Here is a 22,549-nt window from a genome sequence, read left to right as displayed (position 1 = left end):
GGGTAACATCCTGTGGACTGTGCAAATCAAAGTGAACACAAACAGCCACAAACCCACAGCAGGCTCCAGTGTGGCAAAGCACACACTTTTCAAGTTGAACTGGTGGTGATGTTAAAACGGAGTGTGTGTGCATGAGTGTGGTTGCGCATGGATGTGTGGGGTGCTTATGGCAGCTTCTCCAGTTTTAAATGTGCTTTCAGGCCCCAAATGATTGGCAGCCCTGATGGAAGCTAACCCAATGTCAGTGGTCATTTCCTGTGATTCATCTCCTAGCATCTGGTACCCGATGGACACGTTGGCTCTGAATATGAAACACATGCTAGTGTGATTGTAGGTTTATTCAGGTGTTCAAAGCATACATGAGGGGATGAAGTGTAGAGGGGGCACATGGTGTATGCACCACTCCTGCCAACAAACCTTCCTGCTCTACCCCAACTTTCACATATTGAGGCTGTAGACCTGTAGGGAGATTCTGTGTTCTGCCAAACATTCAAAGCATCACCCTTCAGACTGCCTCTCTCAATGTATGAAAATCAAGGATGGAGCTGGTAGGGTCAGGAACATGTGGTCTTCCTCCCATAATTTCTTCCCCCAGCTTTTATTTGAACATGCAAATAAGGCTGTAATTGCTGGGCAACCTGGAATAAAAATCGTGAAGAAATGAAATTCAGGATTCTTTCTAAGGATTCATTCTAATTTAACTGATTGCTGTCAATATAGTCATCACATGTTGCTGGAGAGTAGGACTTTAGTCTTCGGACCAATTTAATCACCTGTAGTGTTAGTGCTGTGCTTTTTGCTGAAAAATACCCACCCACTAGATTGAAAATGGTGTTTTGGTAACATATGGAAGTTTTGGTGATGTGTGTTGCCAGTGTGGTTTCTGAATTTTTTAAATACCACAGTTTGCACTGGCATGGGTAGCAAACAGGTTTTTAGCATCTGTTGCAGCACTTTCACTAATGTGGACAGAATGATCTCAAGTCTATCAACTAGGCTTTGGGAATGTGTGTGTGTGTGTGTGTAACACACTATTTCGGTAACATGCCAACAGTGCCTTGTTCAAATAACAACAGAAACAGAATTATAACATCGCATTCGTTTCTAAATTAACAAATTTGATATATGACGGAAGACAATAGATTGAGACTGATGGAAAACCAATAGCTCATTACAAAAATATTTGAAGCAAGAAATAACTGGCCAGTTCTGACCCTTTCTCACACTTTGCTGTATGGAAAGTATCTAGTAAAGAAAGCTGAACTTTAGTCTGTTTTCATACTGATTATGGATTCATATTCGTTTTTGGTAGATCAAATGTAAATCAAAATCCCTGTGCAGAGTAGCAGTGATGTTCTCTGAAGGTAAAAGTGATTACCACATAAATGGATTTTAATGCTTCTTTTGATTAGGTTCTATACGCTTTTTATTTAGCTCATCATGAGCATGTTAGTTCTGTTCCACTGAAATAGCCATTCTCAATCATACAGAGTAAATGTTGTTGCTTTTATGATGACAATAACTTGGTGTGATGAACAAGAAACCTGAAGCAAAACAAGATTGCTACAATAATGTCTACTTGAGAACGAAGTGAGTTTGCTGATTTAATATTGATTAATTTAACAGTAGCGTTTAAGTATGTGCTTAGGAGCATAGCTGGGCAGAGAGATGCTAAAACCATGGGTTTGCACTGATAGCATCAGTTTTGAAAATCAAGTCATAGATGAACCAAAAGAAGCATCCTGCAATTGGTCAATCACCTGAATACAGAAGCCCCATTTTTAAGAATGATGTCGGGCCACTGTGAAACTGATTGTGTCTACAATATCTTTTGTTGAGATCAAAGTTACACGTGTTTCATAGCATAGAATACTGTTGTGATCTCAACCTCATATTTCTGTTATAGAATTCACTATATATCCTACTAAATGCAAGATTTGGGTTTCGTGGATACATAATATTTTCTGCTCTTCTAGCTATGGTTAGAGACCCACACCTTGGGGCTTCCACCTCCGCCTTGCAATCAACTCTCCCTTTTTTCATTCATTATCCTGATACAGCATTATCTCTGCACCACAGCTTAACTCTGGGTACCTTTGAACAGTGCTTGCAAAACCAATTTCAAGTGTTGAAGTTGCTGAGGTCTGTAGTTATTAATTGGCAGTGGGTTCTAGCATCCATCAGCAACAATGCATGCTTTTCTATGCATTTCTACACAAAACATACACTTTTGTAACCCCCAAATGTGCATTTTTGTACCTTTTTTATTAAACTGGATCTCAAAATTTGGAGAAGTACACAATCTGATGGTTAATTATGTTCCGATCTGCTCATAAGTCCAGGAGCTGCACATTAGGTCTGTGGGGCAGACTGAACAAAATTCTCCTCTATCCCTAGTTGAAATAAGGACAGAAATTTGCACCCCTTCCTGGGCTTCAGATGATTCTCTTTACCTTGAACTTCCCATGCTACTGAGATCCAACCTGTTTGCTTGTATTTCAAGGGCTTGTACCAGAACTAACTGTTGCAATGGATTTCCCTGTTAAATGTGTGGTTTGAATGAGCAACTGTAAATTTTTGGATTTATTATAATATATTTAAAAAAACCCATCTCACTAGCATTTAACAATGTCTTCAGGCTCGTTTGTCTCAGATTACGTTGTTTCAACATCTGGTGCAATCTGAATGTTATATGGAAACCTAGATAATGAATACTGATCTCTCCAATTCTGTCCTAATGCTCCGTTCAGCTGTTAATCCTTTACGTTTTTCCTCCTGGGTGCACCCATTTGCACCAATTCATTTCATGGAAATGTGGGATAATCCAGTTGGTTTACTGAGCCATCTTTAAGCATTATTGCTCTTGATCACTTACACTATTAATGTTTTACACTGAAGAGGCTAATTGATTTCCTAACTTGTTAAAGAGTTACCACTGTTTCCCTCCTAGTCCTATTCCGGTGGTGTTAAAAACTGTATAACATGCAGAACTGTAGCAACGGCCACACACCCTCAGTTTTGGATGTAACTTGGCACCTCTGTCCAAGACAAACCTTTGGAGGAGAGGAGGGAATGGACTACATTTCACTTGACTTTCCTATAGTACTTTTTGTGTACAAAGTTCTGTACAAACCCTTATTTTATCACAATGTTCCCCTGAAGGCAAGGCTTGGAGTGTTAAACCTATTGACGTTTGCAAAAATCAGTAGGATTAACAGTGCAATCCTATGCATGTCAATTCAAAGTTCAATGGGGATTACTTCCAGGTAAATGTGTACAGAATTGCAGCCTTAGATAAACTGCCAGTAGGCATCAGTTCAGTTAAGCAACTTGGCCATCGCTGCACTGCCTTTAATCTTTGGGTATAAAAAACATGGTTTGGAATTGTACTTAGAAGCTGTTCTTTCTTCCACCTTAGTCCATTATGTTTTAAACAAAGAGTAGTTTAGAAAGTGGCTTTCCATTTTTTGGCTAGCATTAAATGTCCGCTGTAGAAATAAAATGAGATGCAAGTGAGTGGTGTCTGTGACGAGAGCTGGAATGAACAAAGATATGGATGCTCTTCCATCCAAAAGAGGTGAATTCTCTTAACAAAGAGTAGAAGATGCCAGTCTGTTAAGTGTGAAGAGTGATCTGTCTAGCTGTCTGTCTTTTAGATAAACAGATGACTTCATTAGCCAACACTGTCATTTCTAGCATTTCAGGGAGCTATTAAAAATCCACTTTAAAGTTTAGTAGGAGGGAAAAAAAATTCTCATTATCTCTGAAAAATCCAGACATCACACAAAAACACAAGATTAACCTTACATACCCTGCCCTTATTTAAGCATGTAGCAAGATCATTATATGACACTTTCTATGTACTTACATTTTAATGAGAATTTTGGAATAATACTAGCTTAATGCAAAATGGTTTCTGTCAGGGATTTACAGCATGCATAATTTTGCGATGTTTGTGAATCTGCTACAGCAATAATGATCCTTTGCAAATCCCTGGAATTCACTTACAGACCGAAAGGAGAGGCGGCCAAACTACAAGCATTATCCTTATTACTGGGATGTGTGAAGGGTAGCTAACCAGCTGGAAAATTACCAACTTGGAAGGTTCAAGGCTCTATGTTCCGCTTTGCCATGACTGAGCGATGTGGATGAAAGGATCTTTCCCCCAAGCATTTCCAAGCACCTCATGTTTTTAATATATGATTCTGTATGTGTGCAGAATCCATAGGTATGTAAACTGGGGGTGGGGAGAGAAACCCGGAAGCGCGTGTATATCTGTGGTGCTGAGAGAATTTCAAATTTCTGCCATGCCTGGTCTACTTTTTCAATGTGAGTGGCAGGCCACAGAGTGGTATAGTGGTTAGAGTATCGGTTTAGGATCTGGAGATAAGGTTCTAATCCCCACTCAGCCATGAAACTTTGTCCACCCAGTCTCCTTCAGCCTAACCTACCTCACAGGGCTGTTATGAATATAAAATGGGGGAGGACCATGGCAAGCAAAGCTATAAGATACAGTGGTACCTCGGGTTAAGTACTTAATTCGTTCTGGAGGTCCGTACTTAACCTGAAACTGTTCTTAACCTGAAGCACCACTTTAGCTAATGGGGCCTCCTGCTGCCGCTGCGCTGAGCTGCCGGAGCACAATTTCTGTTCTCATCCTGAAGCAAAGTACTTAACCTGAAGCACTATTTCTGGGTTAGCGGAGTCTGTAACCTGAAGCGTATGTAACCTGAAGTGTACGTAACCTGAGGTACCACTGTAATTCCAAATATGTTAGCTTGTCAAAAATTGCACATTTGCAGATACCTGTCCCAAGCTCTTGGTAGTAGTTGTTGAGGCAGAAATATTTGCAGAAATAATTGGGTCTGGTGTGGGTGGTGATAATGTAAGATGAATAATGTTGCATGCAATGAATTCATGGTGAACAGAAATCTGTGCCTACTTAACACTCCTATTTGGGATGCTTTCCTGGAACTGCAAATCTCTGCTTTTTCCTTTGGGGAAATGGAAATCATGGGTATTTGTTGCATCTCTATACTTCCTATTGCTCATAATTACTGAAATTAATATATTTCCCCCATCATGATCCAACTCAATCCCTTATCCACCAAAGTTGTGATGGTTACTATGAGGAAAGCGAAAACCCGCAAGCTGGCCAATTTGCTTGCAGGAGAAAATTCCTCCCTGGCTTTGAATACAGTGGCCAAGTAAACCATAGGAAGGTGCATATGCCAATTGTCCGCCCCCCCCAAGGGGCCCCTAGCAGACTGGGGGAGTAGGTGGAAAATCCAATGATGAACAGCCAAGAAGATGGTTTGCACCAGGCCAGGGGTGAGCTGGGTACAGCCCCCAAGCCCTGCCACTGATCAGCCCTGCCTGCCCTCACCTGAGAGGCTGTTGCGGCTGGAGGTGGGTGGAGGCAGGTGACAATCTCCTCTCCTTGCAGCGCTGGAAGACAGCAGCCTCCCCGGACCCACTGTGGCTGAGCCATGTGGCAAATGTCACCCACAGGGAAGCCTGGGTGAGCGGTTATTCTCTGTTCACCTTTCGCCTTTCTGTTTCAGTTCTTTTCTTGGGCTCTTTCCTTCAGTTTTCTCTCTCTCATTTCACGCCATGGACCTCATCCTGTTCCAGCCAACCCACCTTTTCTAGACTGCTTTCCTTCTCCAGATCTGCTGCCTCTTTAGGTGCTTTCCTCTTCCTTTCCAAGGTCCTTCTACTTGCTCTGATCCTCTCTGGGATCTAATTAGCTCATCAGCGTGGTGAAAGACCTTTGACCTGCTGCATCCTTCTATAACGTTTAGGGCAGTGCAACCAATCACTGCCTGCAGCTTGACCACCAATACCACAGTATCTTAGCACAATACAATATAGATAGAAGGGGCAAAGAAACACCCACAGCATCCATAACTGAATCCCCCCCTTCTTAAATGCTCTGATTGGAAATCTTGCCCATTGACTCATTAAATTTCACAACCATATGGCAGTGATAAAGCATAACAAATAGCCTAGAAATGAACACATACAAAAGCAGTAATTCAAATAAGGAGATAGTGCTGAAGTCATAAATTGTAATAGCAGAAAACATCAACAAAGCTGCCATGGTGAATTACCGACTTGTGTTTCCCTTTCAGTATGTTGTTGACATGCATATATATATATATATATATATCCAATTTATTCTATTGAGGGTATGGGGGAAATGGGAATGCATTTTATATATGTTAAACATATTATAGTTGTGCAGGGAAACATGTACAATCCGAGTAAAAGCAGATGTTCTTGGAAACTGATTTGCTGTGCCAAGAGGAATCATTAAAAAAAGTTGCTGTATGCTAAGTTAGCAGTGATAATATGCAGAACATTTTACATTCTGTGGGATCTAACAAAAGCTGACACAGAAGAATTCAGTGGGGGTGTAGGATCAATGCATACAAAATGTATCCACATTGAAGCAATTGTTTTGACCTGTTCTGTGTTAATGAGTCTAGCACAGAAACGACAACAGGTGTGTGTGTGTGTGTGTCTAACTAGCCCTAAATGCTTCCCATATGCCCCCCCTCCAAATGAAGGTTTTGATGCGAACGGCCCCCTTTACCTACACATCAGCAACTTTCTCTTGCAAGGCACAGTCAAAGGGCTCTTTAACTCCCTTCTGTGTACATTGGCAGATTTCACAGAGCCTTGCCTTTATTATGTTTTTGTGACACTCACTTCAACGTATAGGCAACATGTGTAACCCACTTGCCCCTTGGGATCATCCTCTCCTGTTAAAGTCACATTTTGGTAGAACACGAGGCTGTGGCCTTCCTAAAGTCAGAAAACGTAGGTCTATGCATTTTCCTTCTTATTTTCCGTCCTATGCATTTTCCTTCTTGTGGCAGTCTGCGCTGCTACAGAATTCCACAAGTTAGTTTCACTTTTGGAAGGTTGATTTCAGCAAAGCTCGGAAGTGCAATCCCAGCATTCTGAAACTGAAAGAGAATAATCTCCACAAAGATGAATAGGTTTTCGATGTCACCAAAATTCATACAGCATAATCCATCTTCTCTCTGAGTGTGTGTGTGTTGCCTGAATATAGCAAGGCTGTATCACACCCTGCTTGCCTTGCAGTCTTCAGAAGATGGAAACTCTGCAGGCATATTATGAACACCTTGCTTTTAAAAATAGCCACAAAGCTAATATTGACGTACTTTCTGCTTTACAGAATAAATTCAGTTCTCAACATTCCGTCACTCTCTAGTGTGATTAAGAAAGAGTTTGCAAAAGAGTTTCATCACAGCCTGATTTCTTCATACCGTGAGAAGGTCAAATCCTTCTTGCTGCCTCATAGAAGAGTCATATAGTTCTTATTTTCCTGCCAACTCAACTAGATTCAGACATTCTTCATATCTATATATCTAGCTATATCATGGGTGCCAACTTGAATAAAGTATTGGGGGCCCCAGGTAAGCCCCACCCTACATAATTGATCACAAGGCATGATGTACACACAGCATTTGAATGGCAGTGGCTATCTACTTTGGGGGCCCCTGGCCCCTCAACTATTTTAGGGGGACTGAAGTGTCTTTGGCCCCTTGGAGTGGGTTCCTATGATCTGTATCTATATGTTTTGTAACTGTGAACAGCTATCAGGATCATGGTAGAAAATCTCCTTGGTTTCCACACTTACAAGGAAGTGCAGCCAAGGCGGTCATGGCGTTTTCAGAAAGTATGGACACCCTGAAAGGTTGCAAAATGCTGACAGATGGATAGATGAGTTGTTGAATGAAAGGGCAAACCACCTGCCCATCTCCAAAGGTAAATGCAACAATGCCCCCTGCATCCCAGCCCTGAGAATTGCAGCCAAAATTTCTCCCCTATTTGGTAATTTTTGAATGTATTTTCTTTGCTCATTAATTGATGGAAACTTGTAAAAACCCAGGAGAAGTGTTGAGCACAGAACTACCTCTACCTTTTCTTCTTCTTCTTCTAGCGCAGGCTTCCTCAACCTCGGCCCTCCAGACGTTTTGAGACTACAATTCCCATCATCCCTGACCACTGGTCCTGCTAGCTAGGGATCATGGGAGTTGTGGGCCAAAAACATCTGGAGGGCCGAGGTAGAGGAAGCCTGATCTTGTGCCTGTGAGCTACCTTTGAACAGCTCAAGGCTTGCAGGTGGTTCCTCAGTCACAGGGTAATGCTCCACCGCCTCTGAGAATGTAAATTAAAGTGGAAACCTGAAACCACTTACTGTGTGATAGCTGCTTAAAATGGCCCACTCAGTATTTTTGGATGACACATAAATGATTTGTTTTTTGAAGTATCTCATGTGTATAATAACTAACTAAAGGGAAGAAGTGGTTGCCTGTAGACGTTGGCCACTGTGATGTCATGAACTGACACGACAATGGAGAGGAGGAAGACCAATCACCAGAGCAGCAGGACCCATCACCAGAGCCAGAAGGGCCCGGGTCTCCACAAACACAGTGGGCTCAGATATGTAGGGAACAGTGGGAGGGGTGCTCTAGGTGGCTGAGGCAGACAAGGGCCCACAGCCCAGCTCCCTAGCTGGCCAGGTGGGGCTTGCTAGCTGTGGGAGAAGGTATGTGATTCCTCAGGTGGAGTAGGCTTGGAACAGGTGAGGGTCACATGCCTCATCAAGCCCAGATTCTGCAGTATAAAAAGGCAGCAGAGCTGAGGTGCTGTGTTTGCTCAACTGCCCATGTTGATGGACCTTGACTTGGAGGCTGCTGGACCACTACGCAACTGTGCTTCATTTTTGGACTTTGAACATGGGGAATTGACCCTGGACTATAGACTTGACATACTGACTTGCCACCAGGTAGGCCAGGGGTGCAGGACATGTAATGACCCTTGGGTGTGGTTCATATGGGTGTGTGGCATACCTGACAAGTGCCTTGAAAGAAACAGCACGTGCTGGGTTTTTTTGTGGCAGATTGTGGTGGCCGTTTTGGGTGCTGTGATCTCTCGCACTGCACTCTTGACACACACACACCAAGGTGCTTTTTTGGTGGCGCACAAGATGTTGCCCTGAAAAAGAGCTTGTTTGTGGCGAGAGTGGAGTGTTGGTCACATGATTTGCCTGGGAGCACTTCCTGGAAGATGTTTTAGGTCTGAAAAAGTTGGATGGTATGGTGTGGTTGCTCCATGACATAGTCCTTAAAATTTGCAGGCCTTCTCAATTTAGCCACACAGTGTGTGAGAGAGATGGGTGTGGATGATGGGTGTGACATGCTACAATCCAGTCAGAAGGAAAGCTACCGGTAACTTCTGGGCAGCCTGTACCATTTATACAAATGAAGCAGATTGATACCATTTCTGACACTTTGCATAAGTTATTTGCTTCTGCTAATCATTCAAAAAGCTGAAGGCCTGGGCCTTGACAACTGGGAATCCCTTCATTTATTTGTTTAAGAAATGTATGCCTGCTTCTAACTATATGTCTCAATGTAGCCTATGAAAAAAATCAAATGTATAACACAGACATAATGTAAAATGTAGATTAAAACATCAGAAAACAGTACATTAGAACATTATTTATGGCATAAAGGCAACTCCAACCATATGGGTTAGATTTTTTAAAGAATGCAATTCTCAGGAAGCTGAGTTTTTCAGCCTGCACACACCTATGTAATTCTGGCACATTCATACATAACTATGGTTACCACGCACCCTCCTGAAAGTGTTCAGCCTTGGAAATCTGCATTTGGTGACGAGGGCATGATAATAGCTAGCTCAGTGTGTAACTGGAGATTGCAGATAATGTTCCTGACTCCATGCAGTCAGAGCTACTGTCTTACAGTCAAAGTAGAAGGGAGATCTGTGGACTTGACATTCTCATCATTTATATCCATGCATTTATATGAATGTGGTGTACAGGGGGAAGGGGAGAGCAGTCACTACCCCCAAACAGACTTTTAATTATGAGGAATGAACCATTTTAAGACACCCCTGATATCTCCCCCCAAAAGCAATATAGGGAGATTGAAAATAGGGACAACTGGAGTGTATGCAGCAGTGAAATAATTTTTGTTTGTTTCCTGTAGGTTTCTGTCTGTTTTTAAAAATAAATTTGTTTAGGGTTTTGGTCCTGTCTGCTTATAAGAGTCGGTTGCGTGGTGTTCCCTCCCCCCACCTTCTGTTAAAGCAGATTGTGTTGCTGCATAGATTTCAACACCCCTCCCCAATCCTGCTTTGCTAAAGAGCTTTTAAAAATGCTTCATTCAGTTTACAGCAGGGGGAGAAAAACACAGAAAGAAGTGAAGTGTGCGCTAAACATTATTTTATAAACTGCGAGGCATTGTCTTAGTCTGAAAGGCTTGGGTATCTTCCGAGTTGCCATGGTGAGAGAGAGAAATGGCTCAAACAAATTCCTGTGGAGAACACCTTTTTTATAAAGTGAAAATCATCGTTCAATAGGCCCCTGTGCTTAATAACTCATGAAAACATTTGTGGGCATTTTCAAAGGCTGGGGTGATGTTTTCACAATGGTTTGTCTTATTCCATTGAACTGGTTGCACAGCTGAAAAGCAGCAGCTGTAATAATTTGATTTCCTCCCTCTGTGTGAATGTGGGTGAGGGCACTGGACCTTGGTAAGTTTGGATCCTCATGGGGGGGAGGGGCCATCGTTCAGTGACTGAGCGCATGTTTTGCATACCGAAAGTCCCCTATTCAACCCACAGCACTGAAAGGACTATAGGGAGCAGGCCTCATGAGAATCTTTGCCTGAGATCTTGGAAGACTCACTGTCAGCCAGCTAGTGTAGAACACACCATTATGGGCAGCCCCAAAGTCTGACCTGCAGTAGGAAACCATGTTTGTGGCTACATAGTTATTGAAGAAACAATAGGATGTTCCAGGTTGCACAAAATTCCACACAAAACTTTGGACTCCCATATCCTGCAACCTTTAGCACAATGGGTCAGTGTGTCTGGCTGTTGACCAGTAGGTTGGTCCTTTTAGCCCACCCAGGGATGGCTGTGGGCAGGGGCTGGACTAGATGACCCATGGGGTACCTCCCAACTCTACAGCACAGGTGGTGCTGTGGTCTAAACCACCGAGCCTCTTGGGCTTGCTAATCAGAAGGTTAACGGTTCGAATCCCCATGACGGGGTGAGCTCCCATTGCTCTGTCCCAGCTCCTGCCAACCTAGCAGTTTGAAAGCATGCCAGTGCAAGTAGGTAAATAGGTACCGCTGTGGCAGGAAGGTAAACGGTGTTTCTGTGCGCTCTGGCTTCTGTCACGGTGTTCCGTTGTGCCAGAAGCGGTTTAGTCATGTTGGCCACATGACCCAGAAAGCTGTCTGTGGACAAACACCAGCTCCCTTGGCCTGAAAGCAAGATGAGCACTGCAACCCCATACTCACCTTTGACTGGACTTAACCACCCCAACTCTACAATTCTATGATTCTGTGATTTCTGAGGTAAAAACAAAGACATCTTTGTGTGGAGATTCTTGAAGAATTTATGGGGTGGGGGCGGTCTGCATTCTGGTGTGAACTTGGCTTCCAGATTAATGTACAGACTTCTCTGAAGTAAAGCTCTGGAATTCTACAAAGTAAACGGTTTGCAATTTCATTTGCAATACTAGCTCCTCGGAGCAGCTGGAAAGCACAGCAAGTGGACCCATGGGGACTTACATAAATCTTCTCTTTTTGCCATGTCATTTCCCTGAATGGATTTATTTATTATTTATTCTTATTTATTATTGAATGTATATCCCAATATTTTTGAATTATGGTGCTGGAGGAGACTCTTGAGAGTCCCATGGACTGCAAGAAGATCAAACCTCTCCATTCTGAAGGAAATCAGCCCTGAGTGCTCACTCGAAGGACAGATCGTGAAGCTGAGGCTCCAATACTTTGGCCACCTCATGAGAAGAGAAGACTCCCTGGAAAAGACCCTGATGTTGGGAAATATGGAGGGCACAAGGAGAAGGGGACGACAGAGGACGAGATGGCTGGACAGTGTTCTCGAAGCTACAAACATGAGTTTCACCAAACTGCAGGAGGCAGCGGAAGACAGAAGTGCCTGGTGTGCTCTGGTCCATGGGGTCACGAAGAGTTGGACACGACTAAACGACTAAACAACGACAACAACAACATATCCCAACATTCCTCCCAAAGGAACCCAGGGCAGCAAACAACAAGTGATAAAACAATGAAAAACATCTTTAGAACAATTCCAGTGCAGATGTAGTCCAGGGGAGATCTCAACTTAAAAGTCTTGTTGGAAGAACTCCCTCACGCTGCACATGGTCCACTCCCCCAGGATACCGTGATGACCATCAACTTGAATGGCTTTAAATAGAGGATGAGACAAATGCATGGAGGAGAGGGCTATTAATGGCTGCTGACTATGATGACTATGCTCTACCTCCACAGTTGGAGATAGCAATGCTCCCAGGGAGGGGAGAGTGCTCTTGTGCTTTTGTTCTTTGTGCTGGTTTTCCACAGGCATCTGGTTGGCTACTGTGAGAACAGGTTGCTGGACTAGATGGGTCAGGCTGTTCATATGGTCTTATGTTAAGAGGAAGGTCTTCAGTAGGCAACAGAGTTAGCAGAGATGGTGCCTCTCATGTTTAAGGGGAAGGAATCCCAAAGGGTAGGTGGCACAACCCTAAAGGCTAATTCCTGCATAGTAGGGAATGGATATCCTGATGAGATGGTATCTGCAGGAGGTCTTCGCCTACAGCATGTAGTGGTTGATTAGGTTATATAAGGGGGTGAAATGATATTTCACGTATCCTGGTCCCAGGCTGTATAGGATTTTAGACACCAACGCCAGTACCTTGAACCTTGCTCACTAGCTAAGTTGGCATGTCATCATGCACTATTTCCTTCAGGGACGTTTTTTGATACATTTTCAATGTCTGTAGCTGATATTTGACTTTGGAACTATTTCCCTTAAAAGAAATGGATGAAGGAAGCCGTTGAACACTTTGTAAACTTGTACGTACTTTTGTGTACATAAAATTTTGTGTGTTTTTTTAAAAGACCACACCACATATGTGAAAATAGAATGGAACACACTTTCTGTTGGTTGCTTTAAACATCACCACAAACTGAATTAAGATTGATTTGTGCATTGTTTTATGTCCTTGTGTTACCCTAATTCTCACATCAAAAATCTCTTCCCAAGCGTGTTACCAAACGCTAAGAGTTCTGCTAGACTTTTGCCCTGCTTGCCTATTAGTCAGTACAAAAGAAATGTTCTTCATTGGTCTCCGTGAAACGTTGTCACACTGATTATGAAAAAAGAAAAGAGGATGCTCAGCCTAGCCACAATTTGTGGGCCCCTGGGCTGACTTGCACACTACTTTTAAAATTGTTTTTTATGGAAACAGCTCCAACGTTTCCTTAGAAGGTGGAATGGGGGCATGACATTCCAAGGACTGTTGTCAGAAAATCAGGACTGCTTCTGGTAAATCAGGACAACTGGAGCACATGCAGAGCTCAAGTGTGTTTGCTTATTCAGATGATTTGGTGAAAGCATTTGAGAATGAGAGAGTGGGATTCTGTTATCTTGGATGGTTTATCTAAGCATCATGCTTTCCTTTATAGGGTGTTAGAGCTAAGAGGGTGATAACTTCTAGATCTCCATTGATAGGCACCAGTGCCTGCAGTCATGACACTTTGATGCAGCACCATCTTGTGAACACCATCTGCTGCAATTTGATAAATTTAGAAAGGAATTTTTCTTAGCAGGCAGAACTTGGCAGAACTCTCTCCCCCTAATCCTACAGACTGAACAGCCTCTGCCTAGCTGCTTCCTAATATGATGGTACATTGGTACCTTGGTTCTCAAACTTAATCAGTTTCAGGAGTCTATTCGACTCCCGAAACCATTTGAAAACCAAGGCATGGCTTTCCAATTGGCTGCAGGAGCTTCCTGCAGTCAAGCAGAAGCCGCGTCAGACATTCGGTTTCCAAAAAAGTTAGCAAATCAGAACGCTTACTTCTGGGTTTGCGCCATTCGAGAGCCAAAATATATAAGTACTGTACCAAGGTGTTTGAGAACCAAGGTGCAACTGTACTTGGGATGGGGCAAGGTTCCAGGCATGTAGGAATTTGATATGGAATTAGGAATGTGCGGGTTTTCCGTCTTACTGGTTTATGTGACATTAATTTGCTCTGCCCTGCATCCTGAATTCCATTTTAACTAAGTATCCACACTTCTTTTTGGTTCCCTGACTTCATTTGTACCTTTCCCTCTGCTCCACTACAGATGCACATGTGTAACTTGGTTAAATCACTGTAAAAACGATAAATGGTAATGCGACTGAGTGCATCCAGGTGCTTTTCTTCCTGTGGTATTTTACTGATGCGCAGCTGCACATTGGTAAAATCTGATAAGAAACAATCTTAAGACATTCATATGTTCAATCACATCAAGTCTGAGCTTTTCATCTTTATCATTGCATTAAACTGTTGCAAACTGTGTGCAGTTCTGTACAGCACTCAGTAGATATTTGTAATTATTTTTAAAAAGGTGTAATGCAGTATCTCCAGTTAGTTCCATGGAAACAAGGCCAGGTACTTCAGAACTTCAGCCTGGCCAAAGAAAGAACAGTTGCAGAGAACTTGCTTCTTTTCCCCCTCCCTTCCAGAAAGAACTCTCTGCTTCAACTGCCAGTGGGACAGCAGAACCACAGAGGGAAGCACATTCTGAGCCCACTGAGTAGCCAAGGGAAGACAGGCTGTGGGGTCAAGTGGAACATCTATGCTGTGACGGCAGAACTGAAGGCAAGCTGCCGCCTCTCACTTAATGAGGCTGTGCCCCCTGAGCCGCTACATCACAGAAACCAGGTGTTTCACCCCGCGAATGCCAAGCCGCCCAGATTGGATGAGAAATGACACTGCAGCCTCCTGATTGGCTGGAGGGCAAGGAGGGAAGGTGCTGGAAGGTGGAGGCCTCTTCCCACCCACCCTACCCCCTCCCCACCAAGCCCACACACTCATCCATGGCTTCCCCTACTGCATTCCACACAGCAGGAAAGGTTTGCCTTCATGGTGAGTACCGGCACCATTTTTTCCTAGAAAAAAAAACTGGTTCTGACTATACACAATTTTGGCTTTATGCGCAATCCTCAGAACCTAATCCAGGTTTCCTCAACCTCGGCCCTCCAAATGTTTTTGGCCTACAACTCCCATGATCCCTAGCTAGCAGGACCAGTGGTCAGGGATGATGGGAATTGTAGTCTCAAATAAGAGTAATAATTTATTATTTATCCCCCCCCCCAATCTGGCTGAGTTTCCCCAGCCACTCTGGGCGGCTTCCAATCTAGTGTTAAAAACAATATAGCATCAGACATTAAAAACTTCCCTAAAGAGGGCTGCCTTCAGTTGTCTTTTAAAAGTAAAATAGTTGTTTATTGCCTTGACATCTGCTGGGAGGGCGTTCCACAGGGCAGGCGCCACTACCGAAAAGGCCCTCTGCCTGGTTCCCTGTAACCTCACTTCTGGCAATGAGGGAACCGCCAGAAGGCCCTCGGCGCTGGATCTCAGTGTCCGGGCTGAACAGATGGGGGTGGAGACATTCCTTCAGGTATACAGGACCAAGGCCATTTAGGGCTTTAAAGGTCAGCACCAACACTTTGAATTGTGCTCGGAAACGTACTGGGAGCCAATGCAGTTCTCTCAGGAGCGGTGTTATGTGGTCCTGGCGGCCACTCTCAGTCACCAGTCTAGCTGCTGCATTCTGGATTAATCACAGTTTCCGGGTCACCTTCAAAGGTAGCCCCACGTAGAGCGCATTGCAGTAGTCCAAGCGAGAGATAACTAGATAACAAAACACCTGGAGGGCCGAGGTTGAGGAAGCCCGACCTAACTCCTGCACAAGTTGCGAATCAACTGTGTTTCTCAAGCACAGTCAACAGAACACAGGGCACATTACGTATTTTTGCAGGCAAACTCCCCCCAAACCAGGTCCTACACACCAAGGAGCTTCCAGTCTAAATCTTGACAGTGGGGAAATGATGAAGGGAAGAGGAGGAGAGACAAGAAGTGCATGACTAAGTAAATGCTGTGATACATAATGAGGCCTGGGGAGTACCTGTGTGCTACGCAATAACATGTGTAAGACTCCACCACAAATGCTTCCCCTCCTCACCGTAAAGCAAAGCTGCGTTGGGAGAAGGGAATTTAGAGTGGAATAGGAGAAGCCGTATTTAAAGCTACCCCTGACCGTGGTTTCCCTGCTCCAAATTGCCCCCCTGGCTTTCCCCTGCAGAGTTCAAAACACATGTTTGTGAAAGTAAATGTGTTCATCGGGATTTGGCATAATAAAACTGATATGTCTGTAGCGGAGATGCGCCTTTTAGACCATATGGAATACTTTTATACAACTGGAGTATTTGTCAGGGTTAATTTCATTCTCTGATCATGGCTTATTAACAGACATTCATATTGCTGGCTATCATTAAACAGTAGCTTAGGGAAATTAAGAGAGTTTCCTCAGTAAGTAATTAAAAATGGGCAGACTTTTAAATATACGCTTTATGTAGGCTCTCTCTATAGGGAGAGTTTTATCCTTTCTGAAGCACCCAGTCAGAGCCCCTTAAATATTTCCTCTTCTCTATGCTCTGTTTCATCAGTTTCATTTTGCTGATACAATCACACTTTTGCTTTCCCAATTATGCATGTTATGCACCGAAGCATAATATGTGGGCAAAATCCATACAAAATGAAGCAAAAGTTCATTTGGTTTCAATGGTTAAGTATGTATTTACATTTGTTCAATAAAATCAATTGAGTTTAGGCTTACTAGGGAATAAGCACCACTGAACACGATGGGGGGGTGGGTAGAAAGCTGCCTCAGGTCTAGAGCAGCAATGCCTATGAGGAATAATGGCAGAAGTTCTCCAGACTGAACCTGGAATTTTACCACAAAGCTATAGACTTTCCACTAGAGACTTACTTTTGAGTAAACATACTTACGATCATCTTTTGCTTAAGGGGCACCACTATGCCCCCCCCCAATAGCATAATGGTTATGCATGCCATCTTAGAAAAACACTTTGTTATAACAGAGTGAACATTAGGTACCATCAGACTCTCCAAATGCCCCTATTTTCTAGGGACAGTCCTGGATCTACAAAACCATCTCTGAATGTCCTACTTTTCATTAGGAGGTCCCTATTTTCAACAGAGAAATGTTGGATGGTATGGATGGTATGGAGTTAAGTCCCAAGCCAAGGAGATAAATAGCACTGCAACCTTAAGAAGATATCTGAAGGCAGCCATGTATAGGGAAGTTTTAAAATGTTTCATTATGGGTTTTTTTATATGGTGGAAGCTGCTCAGAGTGGCTGGGGCAACCCAGTCAAATGGGCAGGATGATGATGATGATGATGATGATAGAATAGGATAGGACACCCATATTTTCAATGGAGATATGTTGGAAGGTATTACCCCGCTTCATATTCAGTTTATATACTCCTTCCCCATGTAGGAGGATTATCCCTGTTACTGCTGGCAAGGATTCTTCCTGTGGGATCCCAATACAGTGGTACCTCTGGTTAAGAACTTAATTTGTTCTGAAGGTCCGTTTTTAACCTGAAACTGTTCTTAACCTGAAGACCACTTTAGCTAATGGAGCCTCCCGCTGCCGCGCGCTGCCACCGCGTGATTTCTGTTCTCATCCTGAAGCAAAGTTCTTAACCCGAGGTACTATTTCTGGGTTAGCGGAGTCTGTAACCTGAAGTGTCTGTAACCCGAGGTACCACTGTAATAGTATCCCCATTTCAATAAATGTATTATCTTTTGCCTACCTTCTTTTACCCAAATAAAGATTGACAGTTTGTACATAGCCGCTTCAGTGCCATTACCCCAATCAATGATTTTCCTAACTTGGAACTATTTTTACGTCAACATGCTGTGGAACACTTGTGTATCTGTTGCACATCCCCTAGGCATAGCAAAAGGTTTTGGAATACATCATAGGATGTACTGTCAACATGGTATGTTGCCCTTAGGCCTATGGGGCTTTGCTATTCCTCTGCATGATCTGAGAGGGCAGCCTAGAATTTCTGCAAGGGCAGAAAAAAATTCCTCCTCCTACATAGACACTTAATGGCACAGGAGCCCTTTCCTTCTTTAGTAAGGCTCATCCTAATTAATAGCAGAGTTGGGAAAACCTACTACCACAGAATAAAATTTCCCACTGGATTTTTGTAGCCAATTGTTTCATGGAATTTTGTGGATTGATTCTAGTGGAAAAGGGTTCTTGGCTACACTAGAACAACCAAAAGGCCTCTAGGCCTTGGTACAACACCTGGATGCTGTCATACATCGTACAATCCTTGATGAATCTTGGGAAGTGACTCTGCAGAGGTGATACAAAAGACTTCATATGCTGATGAATGCAACTGGGGATGCAAAGGATGGAAAGGATCCAGATTGGAGTCTGCTGTGGGCTTCCGTAAATCCAACCCTGAACCTCAACATCCACTGTTGAATTCTGATTCTCTCCTCCCTCTCTCCCTGAGTATGGAGGCAACCTGCATTAATAGCATGCAATTTGGAAGGTTTTATGTTGGATACTACACAACATGGACTAACAAATTACGGCCTCGTAGTTCAGAGTCTATAGTTTACAACTCCCACTGCAGAAGCATTTTAGTATTAAAGCTTCTTAAATGGAAAAGCAGCAAGCCCCATATTTTTTAAAACGGCAACATTGACAGCTAGACAGAGTAATATGTTGGTGCCATATAGCTTTTACAAGCGGCTCACAAATACAGGAGGGAAGGTGCTGAAAACATAAACTTGGTGGTGCTGGGGAGGGAGGGATTGGAGCTTCCTTCTCCCTAAAGGTTTGTGCCACTTAAGACAAATCCCTCTTGCCTGGAGTTGGCCTGAAAGTATAAATATTTAGAAGGTATCACTCCAAAGCGAGGGTGGCTGGGATGCCTCTGGAAACTTGAGCAAAAAGCAAGTTCAGTCTTAGAGATTGGGCTGTTCTTCACCTGCAGCATATATTACAGAACCTTACTTTCCTGACTTCCTGTGAACATAACAAAACTAAAATCATCTTAAACTACTTTAATGTCAGTAATCACCACCAACCTCAATATAATCTGAGTATGTGTTACTGCAATTGCTCTTGTACATTCCTCCTTCTTACCCTGCTTCTCACCTCTTTTTTTGCCTGATTGTCAGTCCATAGAATATTGTAAACTCCTTGGGGCATATATAGATACTTTTGATTTTGCTTGCACCTAATAATAATAATAAAATTATTATTATTATTACCCCACCCATCTTACTGGGTTTCCCCTCAGAACCCATGAGTTCTGAGCCAAGCTCTGAAGTAGGAAATAAGCCATGCTGAAGGAAAATTGTGGTGGGGGGCACTTGCAAGGAAGGGTGAAGCACCCCTTCACATCTTTCTTCTCTACAAGCACCGGCTCACCCCTGTATTCACATTATCTCAGCAAACCTCTGTTTGGAAGCCCATGTTTGCCAACACAATGTTTGCCACCCTGCAACATATTGCCCAAGATGCGGATAGCTCAGCTGGTAGAGCATGAGACTCTTAATCTCAAGGTTGTGAGTTTGAAACCCACATTGGGCAAAAGATTCCTGCATTGCTGGGGGTTGGACTAGATGACCCTCGTGGTCCCTTCCAACTCTGCAAGTCTATGATTCTATGCTGTAATGGTCAAGCTGGCCCTGGTGGGTATTGATAGCTGCTAATGCAGGTTGAGCAAACACACATTAGTTCTTGTATTGCAGTAAACTGCTTCAGTCTGATGGCAGATTTATAATAAGGAATTCCCTTTCCAATTTGCATTGTAGAACGGACTGCAAAGGCTTTGCCACTAGAAATACATGGCTATAGCCTCTATTCAGTGAAATCAGAAGTGACATGCTACAAATGGTTTCTAGCTTCAAATTACAAGTCCCCATTACTGTCATCTATGCAAATGTTTTTCGACAGCTGCTCTTAGTAAATCATAAAAGGACGTGAAATCTTCAAGACGGTTTTCATCATTTGTCTATTTTCTTTTCTTCTTTTTAAAATGTTTATAGTCATCGTGGCTTTTCTTTCCCATTTGTCTTGTTGCACTCTGTGAGCACGGTTCAACCTGGAAGGCTAAATTTATTGGTCTGGAAAATGCTCGTCAGAGAGAAATTTGTCACAGCTTAGCCTAAACATTTTGCTTGATGAGTTTTCTCGCAGAAATTGTTGTGGCTTGATGTTTCCTTACGTTCCGTTTAGACGAGAACTGTGCGCTTAAGACAAAGCTGAAACACATGATCGACAGTCTCGCTGGATGTGCTTTTCTTATGCTGAGCCATGCCATCTCAGAATGCAGGTGGCAGCTTGTGTGTCTGGATGCTGCCCACCCCTAGGTTAGCCTTTAGCTGTGGTGGAAGAACCTATACTGCTGATCCGCCCTCCAAAACTCTGACTGGTGCTCAGGGCTGTCCCCACACATCATCACACCTTCACACCAAACATACCTCATGGATGGAGAATAGAGAGGTGTACATGAGTGTCTACTGTACAAAGTCCAAACCTGCATGTGTTGTTCTGCCCCCTTCTGCCTCCAACCCTAACCATCATTGGCATTTGGCGCGTGAAAGGTTTCAGCTATTGGATTGAAGGAAATGAGGCCCTTGGGATGAACAGTGTTTGCCCCCCCCCCCCCGCTGTTGACAATATCATAGTATAATTTGGTTACCACTGTGATTGGCTTTTGTATATGTACAGTGGTACAGCGGGTTAAGAACTTAATTCATTCCGGAGTTCTATTCTTAACCTGAAACTGTTCTTAACCTGAGATACCACTTTAGCTAATGGGGCCTCCTGCCGCTGCTGTGCCGCCACTGCACAGTTTCTGTTCTCACCCTGAAGCAAAGTTCTTAACCCGAGGTACTATTTCTGGCTTAGCGGAGTCTGTAACCTGAAGCGTCTGTAACCTGAGGTACCACTGTATCAGGGTGGGAGGGTCATTGTGTTGTCCTTAGTGTTAGGCAACAAAATGTCTTGAGATGACCCTGGGACAGGCACACCAACTGTATAGGGCTGAGGTGTCTTTGTTTGACCCTCTCAGTATTTGTTGGCAGGGGCTGCGGACCCTCAGTGTTGAAGGGGTGGAGGAGGCTGAGCATGGAGCCGAGTGCAGCACAGGCTCCTCGTGAACATGAGAGGAGCCACCACTGGCCACTGAAGGCACACCATGCTGGGCTCCATGCTTGGTCTCCTCCTGATGATGCGTGCGCTGGGTTCATGACATCAGGCACATGACCTGACACCAGGTCCACTCAATCTGGGGTGCAATTCAGTACCTCTGCCCTGGGATCAGGTTGAAGGAGCCAGCCAAGTGCTTTCAGTAATTCCCTCTTTCTGTGCTTGCGCACCAATTATGACGCACTAATTTCATGAGAGTTGTGCTTGCATTGAGAAAATGAGGAGGAGGCAAGAAACCTCACCATCAGTTTGTTAATTAGGAGTTTGCTCAGTTCACGTCTGAGGTGGCGGCTTTGAACCTATGATAAGCTTAGCAAGTAATGTACTAAAGTTAAGTGCATTGCCATACAGGAAACCCCCTTAAGTATCTGCTTGTACCCTTGTTAACTGACAGCTCAGACTCGAGAAAGCCAGCATTGTGGCAAAAGCACCAATAATAGCACTGGGATAACCTTCTAATCCCTCTGCACATTTCTAGAAACAATGCTTTAGAAGACTCCAGCTGTCAGTCTAGGTCTGTCAACGTAAGATGCCAAGACAGAGAAGGTTAGACGTGTGGTAATTTATTTATTTTTGAGGAGGAGAGGAGGGTGAGGAATAACAGAAACCTACCAATTATTCAATGTCTTACTATAGGCTGAATTTGACATTAGCAACCAGCGTCAAACTGCACGTTGCAGCTTTGGTTATTTAACCAGCCCAGCTTAACTTGGTGTGTTTAATCAGTTAATATATCCCCCCTTTTGTAAACAATTTACATCCATAGCAGCTTCCATTTAATAAAATGAAATAACACCAATCACTAAATAATTTTAAATGAATAAAAACGCCATTCAAAACTTTTGCAGTTGTAACTGCAAACTATAAGAGCAACATATAAAACCATTTCAAAGAGTGGTAAAGCCCTTAAATAAGTGAGTAACCATTGTGCAATGGATCAGACCAATTAAAATTCATAAAAGTCTATTAATTACAACAGGCTTTCTCCAGAGTAGGGCCATGCAAGCACGTTGTCTAAATCCTGAATCAAATTGGGCTGATTTGTACCAAATCTGAATCACATCAAAGCAGATACAGTAGCTACATACCAGGCTCAGTGGACCCACCAGATACATACAGTGGTACCCCGCAAGACGAACGCCTCGCGAGACGAAAAACTCGCAAAACGAAAGGTTTTTTCGTTTTCGAGTTGCCTCGCAAGACGAATTTCCCTATGGGCTTGCTTCGCAAAACAAAGCTTGCCCCGGGGACAGCGGGTCTTCTCTTTTGAAGCAAGGGGCGGCGATCTTCTCCCCGCAGCCCCAGGTCCGGGGACAGCGGGAAGCGCTTCCCGCTGCCCCCGGACCTC

General features: G+C 43.5%; 2 protein-coding genes across 9 annotated transcripts in view; one reads left to right on the top strand and one right to left on the bottom strand.

Annotated features, from left to right (window-relative positions):
* LOC308476921 (uncharacterized protein) overlaps nucleotides 1-22,549 on the top strand; it is a 212,206-nt gene that overhangs the window by 64,522 nt on the left and 125,135 nt on the right. For 3 of the 8 annotated variants that reach the window (XR_013986179.1, XR_013986180.1, XR_013986181.1), the window contains exon 1: nucleotides 8,439-8,824. The exons of 4 other annotated variants lie outside the window; for them this stretch is intronic. The gene's annotated coding sequence lies outside the window, so the exon portion shown is untranslated. Of the gene's footprint in view, nucleotides 1-8,438; nucleotides 8,825-14,935; nucleotides 15,015-22,549 lie in introns of those variants that run through there. One more of the 8 variants, XR_013986182.1, reaches the window with a different exon arrangement.
* The window catches only part of RASGEF1A (RasGEF domain family member 1A), a 220,756-nt gene that overhangs the window by 105,465 nt on the left and 92,742 nt on the right, over nucleotides 1-22,549 (bottom strand). The window lies entirely within an intron of this gene.

This window comes from Podarcis pityusensis (genome assembly GCF_964106645.2).
Source record: "Podarcis pityusensis genome assembly, chromosome: 5".
NCBI lineage: Eukaryota > Metazoa > Chordata > Lepidosauria > Squamata > Lacertidae > Podarcis > Podarcis pityusensis.
This window is presented reverse-complemented; position numbering and strand designations above follow the sequence as displayed.